Here is a 20105-nt window from a genome sequence, read left to right as displayed (position 1 = left end):
CAAGGAGGATGCCAAACTGGTCGAATCTGTCAAGTAGTTGGTTAGCAATTACTTTCTTGATAAGGTTCCCAAATGACGGGAGGCTTGTAATCAGTTTGTACTTGACTAAGTCCTCTATGTCAATCAATGTTTTTTTGAGAAGGGGTCATGTGAGACCTTTCTTCAAAATGTCTGGAAATGTGTCTTCTCTGAGGACATTGTTCACAATACAGAGGCATGTGTAGAGCACTGTGCGGATGAGTTGTTTAATGAGGCAGTCTGGGAGGAAGCTGTCTGTGTAAATGTTAGGTCTAGGGGATGCAATTGTGTCTGACAGATCCTTAGGATACAGAAGGGTGATGTCAGTCTAAGAGGGTAATGCCCGGAGGGTGGGGGTGGGTAGGTAGGGGTACTCCATCTGTTTTTGATGTGTCGATGAGATCTCTGATGTTATCAATTTTGCTAATGAAGAAGGTATTCATTCTGTCACATTTCTCTGGTGAAGCCAGCACCTGGGTGACAGATGTAGGGTCAGTGCAGTTCTTTACTAAATGGGATGAGCATAAAGGAACTAGTGTGATTATCTATGTGTGCACAATTTTCCTATTGACATATTGAGATGCCTGAGTGACATAATGTTACGGGTGTTATGCCTGCCTGTTGGGATGGGTAGGGGAGGATTTTGGAGACACTCCTTCTCCAGCTAGCAAGTGAAGATTGGATCAGATTGTGAAGAGAATCACTGTTTGGCTCATTTTGATGGCTATACGGAGGGCATTTCATTGGCAGGGGGGGCATGTAGGGAGAAAAAAGGGTAGTGGGGTAGGTGAAGGATTGGCAGGGTACACAAAGGTTAGCAACAAGACCAATGAGATATAACTACTGATGATCTAATACTGAAATACTAAAATATACTCCATATATGACAGTAATCAAAGCCTTTTACTGGTGCAATGAGATGGAAAAACATATATGTTCTATTGTACTATTATGCATTAGAGATACATGCCTGTAGGACTGTTTTTTTCCTGCTTAAGGAGTTGCTGCAACTCGTGCAACCTACATTTGTCCAGAACCACTCCGGTAATTGCTCTCAACGAAGTTCACATGTCCACCCTTATTTTTGGGCAAAGTTACATATATGAATTATTCTGAGGTGGCATACATCCTTGCACTAACAACTCCTGAATGCTTGTTATGTTATCCCAGGCTGGTGGATCCTTTTACTTGTTGGTGAGCTCTGTATTTATGTTTTTTTCTAAATGTTAACCTGCCTAGAAAACAACCAAGTCCTGAGCAAATAGGTTTCATTATGTAATTATTTGAGATAAATGTTTGCCTGCTTAAAATATCAAAAACGATGTTTGAGGACAATTATTAAAATACTAATGGTTGCCGGGCCTGTAGCTGTCATGTACATGGGGGTCTGCTGTAGCCTTGAGTATGTTTTATTGTGTCCTAACTACCTATTTTTGAAAAATCGCAAAACTGGCAATCTCCTGCAATCGCTTATACTGATATCACAGGGCTGGACCCCGCTCCACCCCTGTGGGGGGCGCATTGGTAGAGTTGGTCAAATTTCACCATTGCCAGTACACCTCAGACTGATATGCCAATCTTGTGTCCTAACTTCCTATTTTTTAATAAGTCGGACCCCACCCTGTGTAGGGCGAATGGGTGCGGTTGGTCAGATTTCACTATCTCCAGTACACCCCAGACTGGTATGCCGACCCCATGCCAAAATTTCAGCCCACCAAGAGTTGTGGGGCTGGCGACAACAATCGGAAAATCAGAAAACTCCCAAAATCACCTGTACTGCTAGCACAGGGCCGCACCCCACCCTCTGCAGGGTGAATGGGTGGATCTGTCAAATCTCACTATCGCCAGTACACCCCAAACTGGTTTGCGACCATAGACCAACATTTCAGCCTACCAACTTTTATGGGGCTGGAGTCAACCCCCAACATAGAAACAAACATTCACAAATTACAGGGCCTGCTGTAGTTATGATTAAGTTGCATAACCGATAGGAAGAACACTTTTTGGGTGGTTTGTAACTTTGCTCTTTGCTCCCCTTGGACAAATCCTTGCCAGACTTGCAAATAAAAGTATATGTCCCCTTCTGAATTCTACACAACATTGCACTTATCAAACATATCAAACCATCTCTGGGGAGGTGAGGGGTGATAAGGATGGGATGGGATATAACCATAAGAAGCCAAAAAACTGGTGTTTTCATCTCCGAAGTCCGCGAACAGTCTGGATGTTTGGGTACAGTCCTTTAATGTTCGCAAACACTTCAGCTGTTCAGGGACATCTATGCCTATTTCTGCATTACAGGGTTGGTGAAAAGCAGTTTTTGGATGGCTTATAGCTTTGGCACCACTCAATGCAACTGCATGACATTTTGGAATTGTATTCTAGATCTGATTCTGAATGTGGATCTATTTTGTCAAGAGGGAACAAAATTAGAGGGGGGTTCCAACATTTTGTAAAGGCTTATAAATGTGGTACCATTTGACGAATCTGCACAAATGTTTGCAAAAAGATTTTAGATCTAGATATAAATGTTTTTGTAAAGTACGGTGGAATTTTGTCAAGATGAGGCTAAATTAGATGGGGTTCTCAATATTTCTAGATGGCTTATATCTTTGTTGCTGTTTGACGAATGTGGACAAATGTTGTCAGAAAGATTATAGACCCAATCGTGAATGTTTGTGTAAAGTCTGAATGGATTTTGTCAAGTGGAGGCTAAGTTATATGACTATTGTACACTTTTGAAAAATAAAAAATATTATAACATATACAGAGTTGGAAATCAACTGGGTTTAGGTAATGCGATAGAGATGGAATGGCCTTTGAGATGTGGCACACTGCTGAAGTACGTTATGGCTATAGTGAAGGATAAAATACCCCAGATGTGTGCATATTAACATTTGAAGAATCCTTCTTTGATTTCAATGACCTCGTGCCACTGTTTTCTGTGGATTTAAATGACACGAGACTATGGAACTATGGAATCCCTTGTTTACTCTTAGGTGTCTCGAGGCTATGAAATCATATGGTTAAACGTTGGTTGTACATGGACCTATGGAATCCAGTTGTTATATTTTGTTCCCACATGGAACTGTTCAATCTCTTGATTACACTTTGGTTATACATAAAGCTGTGGGATGTCTTGATTACACTTTGTTTACACACGAGGCTATGGAATCCTGTGGTTATACTTTGTTACACATGAAGCTATGTTCTCACTTGCTGACAAATGAAGCAAAGGAATCATGTACTTATACATTGGTAACTGTCACCTACTGACCCTGACTATCTGTGGAACAGGGATTGCTGGAAATAATATTCTGGTAATAGGATGAAAAAGTAATCAGCAGAACAAGTCCTGAGTATGGAAGCAGGAGTAGATATATGATAATACAGCTAGTGTGCAGCCAGATGTCCTATGAGATAAGTGTATGGCTGCTGTAAAGATGCCATAGTTTGCAACCAGATGTCCAGGGGTTAAGGTAAAGACTACAGGAAGCAGTGAGGACGCGCTAAGAGCAGCAGTGACAAACAGGGAGAAAGGAAGAGTCAAATTACCTGTAGCAAGACACAAGAGAAAGGATTGGGAATGAAACACGAGAAACAAGGAAAGCTTCTGGGCTCAGACAGGCACAGACCTGACAATTGCAATGCACACACTGTATCTCTGGGAGTGGTCATATTCCAGCCTTTAGGGTTCTGTTCTCAAAGCATCTGCATTGAGTGACTCTTGTGAAAGTATATGCAGGACGCTTAACCCAAGGCAGGGCCATTTTAGCATGGTCACTTGTGTTGATGCTGCCATGTCAATTGCTGCCATGTGTTCTATGTTGTCCTAGCACTATGACCTTGTCCCCTGGGTCCATACTTTTCTGGATGTAGATAATGGAATGCATGTATGAACTGAGGAGCCTGCAGAGACAGCCGCTTCCCAATTGTGATTACAAGAGAAGAAATCTTTCCAGTCCATCAAGTACTGAATAGTAGCCAGAGGATATTGAGAATTGCAGATGTGCTGCACTTCAAACTCTAGGGTACCATTAAGGCATTCTGGGATTGATGGTGCATGTAGATGATAAGGAAAGTGGTCAGGGAGGTATGGAATACAGCCGGAATGTGTTTCAATGATGTGGGTAAACGTCTATAAATCACAGGGTTCAAGGACTAAAACACTACAGTGCCATTTTGTGGGTGTCAAATGCTAGAAAGATATGTTTACCCAATCCATGTCCCCAATCTAATAAGACACGGCTTTCCTACGTTGGCGGGCCAGGGTTGCCTTTGAACACTGTCAGGAATTATTTAAACATTCAGGTTCTTTGTGTGTCCTTGTCATTTGCCATTGATGTCTTGAACTCTTGATCAAGAAACGTAATCTAAGTGAAACTTCTAGTATGAATCCCTTCGCTACAAAAGCAAGGACTACACTAGATAGCAGAACGGATGGTGTTATTATCCAGCAAAATATTAGACATATTGTTTCAAGGACTGATTTAATCTCTGCCCTCTAGAACCCTAGCACCTTACATATGACTTTCCAGAAGCATGATCTCTACTAAGTCCCATGGTCAGAGATGATGCTATCTGTGTAACTAATGTTCCGCATCTACATTGCCTTGAGGACTTAATGGAATGCCAAAGAATGTGCTAACTTGGCGAATAGATCAACAGTTGCTATCATCAGTTAGTCTGTATCCATGAGCATGAGGACAATAAATGATAAAGGCTGCAGAAATGTTAAGCAAAGATACAGATGTGAGTGGTGGTTGCAAAAAGAGTGCAAACCTTACTCTAAGTACATATGGCACAGGAGGAAGCATATTCCGGAGCGTCTTTCATGAGAGAAGTTCATCAGAAGAGTTGCTAGGGAAGATCTTGTCTGGTTTATATATACTTTTATGGCCCACTATGTGTCTATCATGAAACATCGACAGAGCATGTTATTGTAATGTAGGAGTTGGAACATACAACCTGTCACCAAAATTCCCCAATCTTTGATTCTGTTGTAAAACATAGCCAAACAAAGCGGCTACACATAGTGTTGAGCATGTTTAATTTTTTCCAGGAAATCGATACAGAAAAAATTAACGATTTCCCTTCCAGAGCTGAGCAGGAAAGCTCTGTTTGTTTCTACTCGATATGTCCTGGCCAGGAGGCGTATCTGCTATTGTGTTCTAGACCCAGGAATAAAAGTGATTATAAAGTTGTACTTCAAAAATAAATAGGCCCAGCTGGCCTTGCTGCTGTTTTGGGATTCAAATCATTGTAACGCAAGGAGGTTCCTTTGACCGCTACTTGAGCCCCTAAGGGATGATGTCTCCAGACTTTGAAGGGCTGTTGGATAGCTAATCATTCTTTGAGTATTGCCTTTCACTGTCAAAGTACAAGAGACATTGGTGATTGAAAGCTGTTTCCAATCAGCATGAAACTGTTTCAGAAGTGCCCCTACAGCTGTATCGAAGCATATGTCTCTACAATAAATGGTTTCAACTGGTCAGACTGGCAGAGGATAAGGGCAGTAGTGAATGCTTGTTTTAGTTGGTTGAAAGCCCAATCAGCCTTCTATGTACATTGGAATTTGACTCACTTCTTCAGTATGTACTTAATCGTAAAGACCAGCTTGGAGAATTGAGAAATACATTTCCTTTAACAATTAGATAATCTGAGGACGTTTTGAATGTCTTTAGCTAATGTATGTGCAGCCAATCGCAGACTAGGTACAGTTTTATATGAGTCAAGGGCTATACCATTTTTAGACATAAAAAATCCCAAGTGCAGAACATAGAGTACGTTGAACTCACAAGTTTCAGGTATTTCTAAAAGTTAATGGTCTCCCACACCTGTAAATGGCTCTGAGGGTCCTTGGAAAAGATAGGTATATAATTGAGACAAAGTATTACGGTCAATGACGTCTGTGAACACATAGTGCGTGAACCGCTGAAAAAGTTAATTTATTTATTTATTTATTTATTTGGATATTTGTATTGCGCACAAAGCCCAGAGACAGCTATGCACTGAAGATTTCTTAAGGATACGTTTACAGGGGTAATAAAATTACCTCTTCGTGATATCCTGCATGAGTGATATGACATTGTTTGTTAAGCATTTACGAGTTAAAGCAATTGTTGCAGAATTTACAGGATTACACAGTTACATAATTTCCAAAATGTACACATTTACACATTATTGCATTTCCTCTTTGCATCATGAATTCTAGTCGAGAGATTGAGAAGGGTGGTCAGTCATAAAGAGTAAAATGTTTAGGTTTTTTCGGAATGACCAGAACGATGTGTCATTTCTTAGTTGGATAGAGATGGCATTCCACAAGTTTGATGCTATTACTGGGAAGCATGACCCTCCTACTTTCTGTCTTCTGTACCTTGGGACAGTAAGTCGTTTTGTGTAGGTGGACTGGGTAGATCTAAAAGATTGGGCTTTGCTGATGAGATTGCCAAGGTACTTGGGTACTTTGTTCATGATACATTTGTGGGTTATTGTCAAAATTCAAAATTTGATCCTGTCATGAACCGGAAGCCAATGGATACTCCTTCTAGTGGAGGAGATGTGTTTGTTCTTAGGTATATTTAGGGCATTCTTCTGTACTACTTGCAGTTTCTTTTTATGTTTCCAGTGCTTGTTCCTGTGAAGAGTGAGTTGCAGTAATCTATCTTGGACGGTTTATAGTCATAATACCGAACTTATAAATCTCGAAAAAAAAAATCTCGAAAAAAAAAGGCTGAAAAAAAAAATCTCGAAAAAAAAAGGCTGAAAAAAAAAATATCAAATTTTTTTTTATGACAGATTTTTTTCGAAATGGGGGGGTTCCCCCCAAACCCCTTTTTTTCTATTTTTTTTTATTTTAACCCTTTTTTTTTCTTACCTGACCCAAAAAATACATATATATATTTTTTTTCAGCCTTTTTTTCTCGATATTTTTGTTATTCGAGATTTTTTTTTTGTCCTTTTGACCGACCACCATCTTGGACAATATTAAGGCTCTGGCCAAGGTGATAGAGTTTGTAGTATCATTTATTGTGTTTTGGAGTACAGCGCCACTGAATGTGATAACAGTATTGCAAGCAATAATGTGGCACATATAGTCAGCCCTATGTTGTTAGTGTAACATATGGGTATGCAAATGGAGACAGGCTGCAGATTTAGAAGTACATTTTTTTTCTCATTTGAAATTCCTCATTTACAGGAGACTACATTAGCTGTCTAATGGACTGACTTACTTAACAGATACTAACACTGGTACTAACTCAAGAACATTATAATGTGCTCTCCATGTGGAAAAAGAGGCAGAAAAGACATGCTATGGGAGTCATTTTAAACGTGCATTTAGATAATTTTTTTTTGCTCTCTCTTTTCTCTGTTTTTGCAGGAAGCAAAATCTGCATGCCAGGAAATGAGTTTAGATACAGTTTCTTACTGTAAAAATCAAGCTATTGTGGAAGGAAGGAGGATACAGTCTTTTGAATTTGATTGGTGCAGAGTATCTGCAGATAGGCTGCGTAAGCAACAGAGGTATGCTGGACAAAGTCTGACAGAAAAAAGGATCAGGTCGCTTTGGCTGAGCTGCCGTGAGGAGATCGCTTTGGCTGAGCTGCTGACACAGACCTTCAGAGACTGGGCATTCCTGGTCTCACTTGGCACCGGCTTGAGGACTGCAGATGAACTGCATGTTTTCGCTGTGCACTTCACACTTCAAGATTACAAGGACAACCCTGGGCCCATTCCTTGGAGGCGGCGAGCCAAGCGAGGTCACGTGTAGGAGAGCTACAGATAGCTGGTAATTATCTAAGTGAATTGAGTTTGTGTGCAGCACGGATGAATTTCTATAAATATCAAGCAGGGAGAGTAGCGATAGGGAATCCCCTGTGTTTAATTGCCACGTTATAATGTTGCAAAGTGAATGTTGATCTATTGCTGTAATTTTTTTTCCTTCCTATTGTTACAAATAATGTGGAGTGAATTTTGTTTTATTGCTGCATTTGTTTCTCTTCTGTTTGTTACAGACAAGGTGGCATCCAGAAGGATAAGGTGTTATTTTGAAATGTAACTGTTATAATACAAGTGTAATGTACACGAACTGTGTAGAGTGTTTTTGCTTTTGTCTTTTTTTTAGTGCATTCAGAATAATATTTTGAGAGAAAGGGAAGATTTTTAAGTAATACATGTGGCATGTTTCCCATAGAGATGAAATAATATCACTAGCAATGAAAAATAGCTGTGTGCGTGTTTCCACTCAGTGTGTGTTGTTTCTGAGTGGAACATAATACAATAGATTTTGCTGGGCGTACATGAACCAGCAGAGGCCTATGGAATATAGATCACTAATGTATATAAATGAGTGATAGTACCACAGGTTATTGAGAATGCTATATGTGAAGTGCAGAAAGAACCACTAGACAACATTTTTGCAGAAGGCAGCATAATTCAGGTCTGCCTTCTGAGATTATTAAATGCAGCTGATAAACATGCAGAGAAGGATACGGCTATGTGCCAAGACATGGTTTATTTTGAATAGGTCCCTGTGAATGCAAGAAACAGTTTGAGGACAGTGAACAAGGATTGGTACACTTGGTACACTTAAAAGCATTGGTGGACCACATTAGACAAGATAAAGATGAGATTGTTTCAGAAAATGCAGATTTTACAAAAAGAACATTATGAAAAGGAAAGTGATCTCCAAAATGCAGACTAGTAAATGGTTAAAATGTTTCAAGAAAAAGACAAGAGAAACAAAGAATTCAATGAATGCCAAATGCAAATGTGCGACATGCAAGAGGTAATTAATAAAATGAGTGATGAAAACAACTATTTGCAAAACGAAGCAGACATGCACCTTAAGAAGTGTAAGGATTTGGAACAGCAAATATGCATTTCCAGGTCCCAGGATAGACTGCAGGGCACCACATTCAATGGAGGTGATGTGAATTCTATTTGTACCCAAAGAGCCAGAGCCCGAGTGATTGGGCCGGTGACTGAACTTGGTTGCAGCACCCTTGGGGGATTTGATACACCTATTGAGGGCCGCCACCAATCCCATACACCTGGAACCAGGGTTGAATCACCAAGTAGTGCAATTCCATGCATTGCAGCAACAAGTAGCCCATAAAGATAATGAAATCCATCAAAGCCCTGATCAAACCTTTTAAAAAGGGAGGGGAATGTTGCATAGAAGATCACTTAGAGGCAGTGCATGACATATTTAAAGCCCTCCAGATACCTACGGTAAAGAGCATTTTCTCGCTTTGAAGTATCTTTTGACCCCAATTCTAATGAATTTAAAACTGCCTACTTCTATGGGTTACAGAAACACATCATATCACAGTTGGTCCGCGAATTTGATTGTGACAAGTCCCTTGAGTAGATTGTACACCAAAGCACAAAACTATATGAAGTGCTCTATTGTCAGGGTAGAGAAAGTGATAAAATGAAAGACACTAGACCGAAATCTAAGGAACACTCAGCAACAGTGATGGAAATCAGGTCAGCCAAAATGTTCCTTGAGTCTGCTCAAAGTCCAGGTAAAAATAATTTGACACCTGAACAAAGGGGTAATCAACAAAAGTTGTCACTTCCAGTACCAATGTTTCAATCACATGATCCTAGTAATAGGGAGAACTACATCAGCCCCAGGTACTTAGGAGATAGGCCCCGGGCAGGCTATCGGCCTGATATGTCAGGTATGAACAATAACCATAGAAAAAATCAGGATCAAAGAAATAATGGTCCCTACCAGACATTGGGGACACAGAGCAGATTTGATCCCAACACCATGATATATGGTAATCAGGATAGACCCCGATATGTTGATCGATTTACTGATAATGGAAATCAACATAGGGATCAGTACCCACAACATGAGAGACAGGACATGAGGCAGAATATGAATTACGCTCCACGTCAGTACAATGATTCCCCACCAGGGGACTACAACCAAAGGATGGGTGCACCCCGCTCCCCTCCACATATGAATCAAGAGTTCAGGAACAATCCCAATAGAAATCATTTCCCTGAGAGATATCAGAATAGATCCAATCGGGGGGAAAACAACCAATATCGATCTAGGCCACATAGAGAGGATTCTAGAGAGAGATGGAACGATTCCAGTGTCTCGAGGCCCAAGTGAAGATGTTAGCTGAGCAAATAGGAAAGCTCTGTACAACACAAAAACAGTCATCAAAGGAGGAGGCAGAAGGCCATAGCAATGACCGGGTGGCTTCTGAAAAGTGACTAAGTACTTATAATACCTGCAGTGCCAAGAAAACCGATTGCTCTGATGTGATTTTCCATAATGACTCTGAGATGTATAAGGATTCAAAAATAAAGATACCGGTAAATGAACATGTGACAGAAAGTGCAAATACCCTTATCAAAGAAGTTCGGTTTAACCTAGAGCTAAATCAAATATTGGAGATTTGTACAAATAAAAAAGGAAAACCTGAAATTCCAAAGGAACAAAGAGACCGATTTAAGAAAAATGACTCATGGATGGGGAATACCAGTGAACAGGGAGTGAGTGAGGATGCTATAACTCCTTCCCTGGGCAATAAGAATAATAACCAAACACAGGCAGAACAAAGAAATACTCAAAAGGAGGATACAGGTCAATCACCTGAAGAATTCTTTGAGCCACATATGTTTGAAGAAATTAAAAGGACTGGTGCCATTTTAAATAACCACAAACACACAGAGTTGGACAATGACAAATTGCCAAGTGATGTTGTTACACATGTTCAGTTGGAGGATTGTAATGTGACCTCTAATGATACCTGGATGGATGGGCGAACAGTGGCCACACTCCTAAAAACCTCTGAACATGGAGAAACGAATAAAGTCTCCCACAAAGAAATGGGCAAAAAGGAGGGAAAACGTCTTTCCGTTTACCAATGTGCTTAGCCAAAAGTGAAAAAGGCCTTAGAAAGGTGGGCCCTGAAATCAGTAAGAATTTGAACTTGTTATGTGTGTTAGAGGAGGTTGAAGATAGGTATTATGCTTCCATCATTGTAGAAGAAAAATGCAATACATTTGCAATTATTGACACTGGCGCACAGGCCACATTATGTCTAAAGAATTGGTAAAGAGTATCAATGAAGGGAGATGCCCACAGGATCAGATCACAGTGAAGGAAAATCAAGGTCCAGTGCATAATTTTAATGGGGAGGAGGTGCATATTATAGGTGTCACCGAGGTTGACATAAAGATAGGAAAACACAGGATGAAACAAGAGGTATTGATCACATCTATTTGTGAAATTCCATTTCTGATGGGAACAAATTGCCTGAAAAGATTGTCTCCGCTCATAGATGGGGTGAATGGAGTACTGTGGTCCTTAACTAAAAAAACACTGAGACCTAAGAAACTAAAATCACAAAACAGCAATATAAATGAATGTCACACCGTTGCCAAAACAAATGATGCAGTGTAGGTATATCTCCAGAATAGTTGTATACCTAGCGTCACTGTTATCTTGATGTGTCAAGATAAAATGCAGAGTGAAGATGCGAAACAATCTGTACAAATATATTTAGACCCAAGGAAAAAATGGCAAACTGCCATAGATGAGCACACATTATGTTTTTATTTAAAAGAAAAGACATGCAAACAGAATACTGCTCCTAAAACAGATACAGAAAAACACATCAGCACTCTTGCTGAAATACACATTGAAGATGAGCAACCATGGGTTCACATTGGTTTAAATGACTATTCTAAAGCCACTTTAGCACTTGAACGGGAAAGGAGCTTCATTAATGAGAAATTGTTGCAAAAAATAATGGAGAGGGAGGAGATCCCGAAATTTAGAGTTAAAAACCAATGTTTCTGGTTTGGACAGTCCAGACTCTGAAAACTGAATTGCAGACAGATGCATGCTGAAGATTAGTATTGGACAAAAAACAATTCACCATACTATTTGGATAGTGAGTGGGACACAAAATTACTTTTACATGGGCAATGATATAATGCACAGAATGTGTATGGTATTAGATTTCCTTAATCAAAAAACATGGTCACGCCTAGGTGGGCATGCAGCTGAATTTGAAGATAAAAGAAGAGCTTATCATTGCGCACAGCTGGTCCCATATGCAATTGAATTACAGCTGAGGAAGGATACCATTAACCCTGCATTCACCAAGCAGTTTGTAATAACGCTAAAGTGCAAAAATGAACAACAGATGAAGGATCCAGATGCATTTGTGTGTTTGAATGAATCCATGAAACAGCAAGGCATGTATTATGAATACATTCCATTGATAGATATTGGTGAAGGGTCTGTAAAAATTATGGTGAATAATAAAGGTTGTCAAGATATTCATTTAAAGGAAAACTCCTCATTAGGAATGGCTATACAAAAATCACATTATGCTGCAGATCTAAATAACATGGTGATTGGAAATATCCCTGAAAAGTATGTGGATGCCAGGGGTGAGTTGCCAGAATACCTGGGCTCTCAGCCCAAAGGAATATTTAAAATTCATTCTGTGTACCCTTATGATTCAAATGAGACAGTGTGCTGTCATCAAGAGGATTGTATAACATTTAACCTAAATGAAAATGAAACAGAAAATCAGCCCATTAAAGTGGAAGCTGATATACCAAAATATTTAAAAGTGGCAGAATTACAAAGAGACACAGCCACACAGTTAGAAGAAAGCACAGAGATTCCTCCACTGGAAGATTTCGCAGAATTTTCAAAAATGGTAGAGGAGCAGATTTTATCAGCGGATGCATACGACAGCGATGAGGATAGAAATTAATTGAGGAAGATATTTATGGAGTTTAAAGATGTATTTGCTAAAGATGCTTATGATTGCCAAAACAAATGATGCAGTGGAGGTATATCTCCAGAATAGTTGTATACCTAGCGTCACTGTTATCTTGATGTGTCAAGATAAAATGCAGAGTGAAGATGAGAAATAATCTGTACAAATATATTTAGACCCAAGGAAAAAATGGCAAACTGCCATAGATGAGCACACATTACGTTTTTATTTAAAAGAAAAGACGTGCAAACAGAATACTGCTCCTAAAACAGATACAGAAAAACACATCACCACTCTTGCTGAAATACACATGCAAGACGAGCAACCATAGGTTCACATTGGTATAAATGACTATTCTAAAACAATAAAAGCCACTTTAGCGCTTGAACAGGAAAGGAGCTTCAATAATGAGAAATGAATGCAAAAAATAATGGAGAGGCAGGAGATCCCGACATTTAGAATTAAAAACCTATATGTATCTGGTGTGGACAGACCAGACTTTGAAAAGATTATGCTTACTGGCCACATATGTCCCAAGATGTGGAATTATACACTAGGGGATGTCTAATATGCGCCCAATTTAAACCTGCTTCACCAATGCATAGAGCCCCATTAATGAAAAGAGGCTTAACTCTTCCATGGTCAGATTTGCAAACTATGTAGGGCCTGTAAAGAGGTCGAACAGGGGGAACCGGTATATTTTAAGTGTGTCTGTTTGATGTCAAAATGGATAGAGTGTATTCCTGCACCAGATTGTAGTGCGCAAACAGCAGCTACATTACTGGTGAATCATATATTTTCAAGGTTTGAATTACCACAAAGAATAGAATCAGACAGAGGAAGTCATTTCACAAACGCTCTAATGAGTAAAGTATGGCAAATACTGGGAGTGAAAAGAAAATTACACATTGCATATCGAGCTGCTTCATCTGGGGGAGTTGAACGCTGTAATAGGTCTGTTGTGGATATATTAAAGAAGTTTGTAGCAGAAGCAGGTTCCAGCTGGGATTTACATTTACCTTTGGTTTTGATGGCAATCAGATCAACTCCTTCCAAAGCAACAGGTATTAGCCCCCATGAAGTTTTGACAGGTAGGAAGATGGTGTTGCCGCAACACCTACTATACAGAACACATGAGCAGACACTTGTAAGCGCATCTATAGTTCATGAATACATAGATGAACTGAGGAAGCATTTACAACATGCATTTGCTTTTGTGCAGCAAAATCTGGAAAGGGCTGCTGACAGTGCAAACTCATAATATGATAAAAAGACATCGGAGAAAGAGTATTGTGTAGGGGATCAGGTGTATAAATTTAATTTTGGAAAAAGTAAACAGAAAAATTCTAAATTTCTGGCAGCCTGGCAGGGGCCATTTCGAATTATAGATAAGATTCCTCCCGTGGTCTACAAAATTTTGAAAACTGAAGGTGAAACAGTAACAGAACAGTTTGTTCACATAAATCAAATTAAACCATGGCACCCCAAACATGAGGTAAAGAGGCTTGAGCGTGTAGAAAAAGATAAAGCCCCTTAAAGACATGAAAGAGGATACATGAGTCTATTCATAGAACAATGACAGAAAAATAAAAATAGAAGTGATTGTTGTAATAGAATAGATGTGAACAAAAAAGACTATATGTGATGATCATTAAAAGAGGTTTGAAACTGGTTTTATTTACAAAATTAAAATGTGTTAACTCCTTAAGTGCCAGGTTGCCACCGACGAGCCGGCTCGTCGGTTGAGGCACTCTGTTTTGCTTGATCCCTGCTATGCAGGAATCGAGCAAAACTGTTATCCAACCCCCGGGCTATGTGAGGGGGAGGACCCCCCTCACTTCCAGGGGGCTGGATTACCTTCAGTTTCACGTCGGCGTGCGTAACGCACGTCGGCATGAAACTGAAAGTAAATTCCCTGCAGCAGCCATTTTCGGCTGCTGCAGGGAAGAGAGAAGGTAAGAGACCTTCTTGTTCTGCCTCGATCTCTGGCATTATTTCAAGCCGTAGATTGAGGCGGGTATCGTTGGAAAGGGGAGATCCTCCCCTTTCCAACGATACCCATTGTGTGACATTGCTGCCTGCGGATCGGGCACAGGGCGCGCGATCCGCGGGCAGCAATGCCCCAGATCAATAAAGATCAGTTTGTGACATGGGGGAGGGGGAGCTGCTTACTAGGTAAGCGTCTCCCTTCCCCCCGTGGCCCCAAAGCATGGGGCCACAGCGCCAGAGACCCCTGGGGGCAGATGATCACTGCCCCCAGGGGTGAAAACAAATAAAAAAAACATCGAGGGATGGGGGGAGGTGGGAGGGGGATTGGGGCCCTAGGGCCCACCAGGCCACCAGGGATATGACAAAAAGTGGTGTCCCGGGAAAGGGGAGGTTCTCCCCTTTCCAAGGACACCACTGATATGACGCATTGCTGGTCACGGATCCGTGACCAGCAACCCACTGGACCACCATTGATTTGTTTGTGAGTTGGGGGGAGGGGGGCTGCTTCAAGTAAGCAGCCCTCTCCCCCCAGCCCCGAAAGCATGGGGGCACATGCACATGAACCCTGGGGGCAGATGGCTGACCATCTGCCCCCAGGGAATGTAAAAAATAAAAATAAAAATGATGGGAAAAGGGGGTGGGGGCAGTGGGGGTGGTGAGGGGTTAGGGGCCACACATTAGTGTGCCAATCTGGCCCAGGGTGCCCAAACCCTACTGCCCCATCTATTGTGGGTCCTGCCCCACCTTTTGTGGTGGCCCTCCCCCCATCCCAAATGGCTGGGGGGGACACCTCATGCAGCCCTCCCTGTGCCTCCTAGGAAGGACGAGGGATGCATGAGGTGGGGACCTCCATTTGGGTTGGGGGGAGATTGCCACCCCCCATTGCAGTACAACATTCACTGCCAATTTAGGGTGCCCCTCAGCCCCCCCTGAAAAGCAGCCTACGATTTAGTATTTTTTTTTGGTTTACCCAACTTCGCTTGGCGCCGATGGCCACATTAGTTTGCCAATCTGGCCTCAGAGTGCCCAAACCCTACTGCCCCATCTATTGGGGGTCCTGCCTCACCTTTTGTGGTGGCCCTCTCCTCACCCAGACCGAAAGGAGGGGGGCACATGGCTCAACCATTTGTAAGAGGCCCAGGGAGGCATGCATGAGGTGCCCCCGCCACCCATTTGGGGTGAGGGGGGAGAGGGCCCCCAAAAATGGTGAGACAGGCCCCCCAGTGGGTGGGGCAGTAAGGTTTGGGCACCCCAAGGCCAGATTGGCACATATATGTGCCTCTCTGCACCAAGGGGAGTTGGGTTACCAAAGGAAAAAAGTGAAAATGGTGGAACGTATTTTATGGGGGGCAGTGGGGCACCCCAAAGGGTCCGGGAATTTTCTAATTTGATGGGGCGTTGACCCCCTCACCCCCACCCGCAATGGATTGGGTGCCATGACATGCAGCTCTCCCTGGGACCAGATATCTGCTCCTAGGAACGGACGCCTGAGCCCAGGGAGGAGTGCAGGACAGCCCCCCCCCTTATCTGCCCCTGGGGAGGGCTACATGAGATGGGCTGCCCCACCAATTGGGGTGGGGGTGGATTCCCACGTGTGTCCTCTTTTGGGAAATGCATGGGGTTCCCTGTTGTCCTTGCTGGCTTCAACACCCTAGGCCCAAATCTGTAGGTTGCCCACATGAACAAAATGGTCAGTGGCGAAAGGCTTGGGGTTACCCTTTTCCTTTTGCGCCCCCGGTAGGTGCACCCACACATGTGAGGTACCGTTTTCATCGTGACACCTGTGGGAACGAGGGACGGTAGGCCATGTGCTGTTGGGAGCGTGTTTCGATGGGTGAGCCGAGCGAAATGTGCGGAAAATATGTTTTTTTCCCACATTTTGGACTTTGCAGGGGTGTCTGGGTAATACATTCTGGGGCGATTTGGGCATATCATACCTCTGCGGATTCCCACGGGTGTCCTCTTTTCGGAAATGCATAGGGTTCCCTGTTTTCCCTGGTGGCTTGGAAACATGAGGCCCCTATCTGTATGTTGTGCCGGTCGGCAGAGCGTCTCAAATTCCGGTCAGAAAACAGACTTGAGGTTACTTGTGTTTTAGGCTTTCCCCTTGGCGGCCAGGTAGGTGCACCCACACATGTGAGGTACCGTTTTCATTGGGACACCTGTGGGAACGCGGGACGGTAGGCCATGTGTTGTTGGGGGCGTGTTTCGATGGGTGAGCCGAGCAAATGTATGGAAAATGCGTTTTTTTCGCCACATTTTGGACTTTGCGGGGGTGTCTGGGTAATAAATTCTGGGGCGATTTGGGAATATCATTCCTCTGCGGATTCCCACGGGTGTCCTCTTTTTCGGAAATGCATGGGGTTCCCTGCTTTACCCAGTGGCTTGGACACCCGAGGCCCATATCTGTATGTTGTGCATGTCGGCAGAGCGTCCCAAATTCCGGTCAGAAAACAGACTTGGGGTTACTTGTGCTTTAGGCTTTCTCCTTGGCAGCCAGGTAGGTGTACCCACACATGTGAGGTACCGTTTTCATCTGGACACCTGTGGGAACGCGGGACGGTAGGCCATGTGTTGTTGGGGGCGTGTTTCGATGGGTGAGCCGAGCAAAATATGTGGAAAATGCGTTTTTTTCCCACATTTCGGATTTTGCGGGGGTGTCTGGGTAATAAATATGGGGCGATTTGGGCATATCATACCTCTGCAGATTCCCACGGGTGTCCTCTTTTCGGAAACGCATGGGGTTCCCTGTTTTCCCCAGTGGCTTGGACACCCGAGGCCCATATCTGTATGTTGTGCCGGTCGGCAGAGCGTCCCAAATTCCGGTCAGAAAACAGACTTGGGGTTACTTGTGTTTTAGGCTTTCTCCTTGGCAGCCAGGTAGGCGCACCCACACATGTGAGGTACCGTTTTCATCTGGACGCCTGTGGGAATGCGGGACAGTAGGCCATGTGTTGTTGGGGGTGTGTTTCGATGGGTGAGCCGAGCGAAATGTGCGGAAAATGCGTTTTCTTTCCCACATTTTGGACTTTGCGGGGGTGTCTGGGTAATAAATTCTGGTGCAATTTGGGCATATCATACCTCTGTGGATTCCCACGGGTGTCCTCTTTTCGGAAATGCATGGGGATCCCTGTTTTCCCCGGTGGCTTGGACACCCGATGCCCATATCTGTATGTTGTGCCGTTCGGCAGAGCGTCTCAAATTACGGTCAGAAAATAGACTTGGGGTTACTTGTGTTTTAGGCTTTCCCCTTGGCAGCCAGGTAGGTGCACCCACACATGTGAGGTACCATTTTCTTCGGGACACCTGTGGGAACACGGGACGGTAGGCCATGTGTTGTGTTTGTGTGGTTTTTAACGTTTTGACGCATTTGCTGGTGACCTTTGTCACACAACCCTTTCATTTCCCAAATGTGATCCATATTTAGTCGCTACTTTATGTACCATACACTTTTGTAACCTGCACAAGTCACCTACCCTTGACAAGGTCTGCCTGTGCTCTTTCAAAAAATGTATGCTTGCCGTTGCTCACCACATTGGTTTTCCCGATTTACACATGCTAAGTGCGTCTGTTCAGGCCGTGAGCGTAAAACTCCTGTGTACCATGGCTCAGTGTTTGGCTTGTGGTATTGCTTGTTTTGTAAAACACTACAAAAAATGTGTGCTCTCCTAACTGCAAGAGTCGGTGGAATGTAGCGGAGCATTGCTTTTCTCAAAATTCATAGAAGCCATTGCCGTACCAAGCCAACCATGTCCTACACATACCTTTTTTTCGGTCATTTTCCCGATTTTCCCTCTCAATCTATAGCAGTTTCCCCTACCTAGTTGTTGCCTGACCTACACAAATCACCCCTTCCGAAACTTGGAATTTTGTCTACTTTTCAGAAATACTTGCCTTTCTGTCCTCGAATTCGGCTTTCCTACACTTTTCTTCCATTCTGTCCATGTATGTCCAATTGGCAAACATGGCCAAAATCGCCTACCTCTCACAAAACGGTTGATAACCACATCAAAATAATTTTTTTTCGTTTCCACTCAACCTGTTCTTGAAAGCTAGGAAATTGGGGAATTCAGCACAGCAAACCATTCGTTCCTAGCTCTTAGAAGGAAATAACCACAGGCTTTTTGTACATCATTTTATTGTCATTTTTTGAAAAAACCCAAAAATGTCACCCTTTTTGCTTATTTTATCTCACCCCCCTACAGAAACCTAGGATTCCTGGGTGGCGTTACGACCGCCTACATGTGGGAAAAAAAGGAGCTAAATTTGGCCGAGATACCACATGTAACAAAAAAGTTACAAGCCATTAAATGGCCACATACCGAAATCACCAAAAAAGGCCCTGGCACTAGGGAGAAATACCCATGGCACTTAAGGGGTTAAATGTTAAATGATGCTTTAGGTAGGTTTGTTTTCTCTCTAACATGTGCTTGATTTCAGAAGGTGAAAAGGAAAGGGCGAGGTGATTTACAAAGTGCATGGATATTTTCTTTTTGGCAAAAGGGTGAAGTTAGTATTGTGCTATATACTTAATTTGTTTCTTTTCTATTTGATTTAGAATACTAAAATATTTGGTCGGAGGTTACGGGACCAGAGGGCACGGGAGACGATGGAGTCCTGGAGTCCGCTGGATGACGATCAAGTGATGCCTACCTCCGAGGGGAGGTGAAGACAAAGTAACCGGGATGCCAAAAGAGATGACTATCATAGAAAAAGCATCCAAGAGTGCCAGGATGAAAGAGTGCCCCGAATGAACCAGATGATGGAATGTTGCTGATCGGGACGTCTCAGAGGCAGACAACAGTAGAAGAACAATGAACTTGCAGCATTGTTGGCGCATGAACTACGATATGTCCTGGAGTATGGAGTTCCACATTTTTATTGTTTTAATTAATTTTTTAAATTTATTATGTTAATTCTTTGTTTTAATTATTTATTTTATGTTATTGTTTTATGATTGACTTCAAGTATAAGAACAAGACTTTGGACTATAAATACATCAATTGGGAAGATATATGTAAAATATTTTATGAGGTCTGATGGACTCAGAGATGAATTTTGATATTACGGTGGATGAACATTGATTTATTGTAAAATGTGTGAATATTCATATTGTTGAATTGCTATGAGTTAAAAGAAGAAAAGGAGCAAGTTGGGTTTCTTCCAATTGTGTCTTGGACCACTGCCAAATTCTCAGAAAAAGGAGGGATGATGTAGTATAATTTATTGTGTTTTGGAGTACAGTGCCACTGAATGTGATAACAGTATTGCCAGAAATAATGTGGCACATATAGCCTGCCCTATGTCGCTAGTGTAACATATGTGTAT

This window comes from Ambystoma mexicanum, chromosome 5p (assembly GCF_040938575.1).
Source record: "Ambystoma mexicanum isolate Mex_15411 chromosome 5p, UKY_AmexF1_1, whole genome shotgun sequence".
Lineage (NCBI taxonomy): Eukaryota > Metazoa > Chordata > Amphibia > Caudata > Ambystomatidae > Ambystoma > Ambystoma mexicanum.
This window is presented reverse-complemented; position numbering follows the sequence as displayed.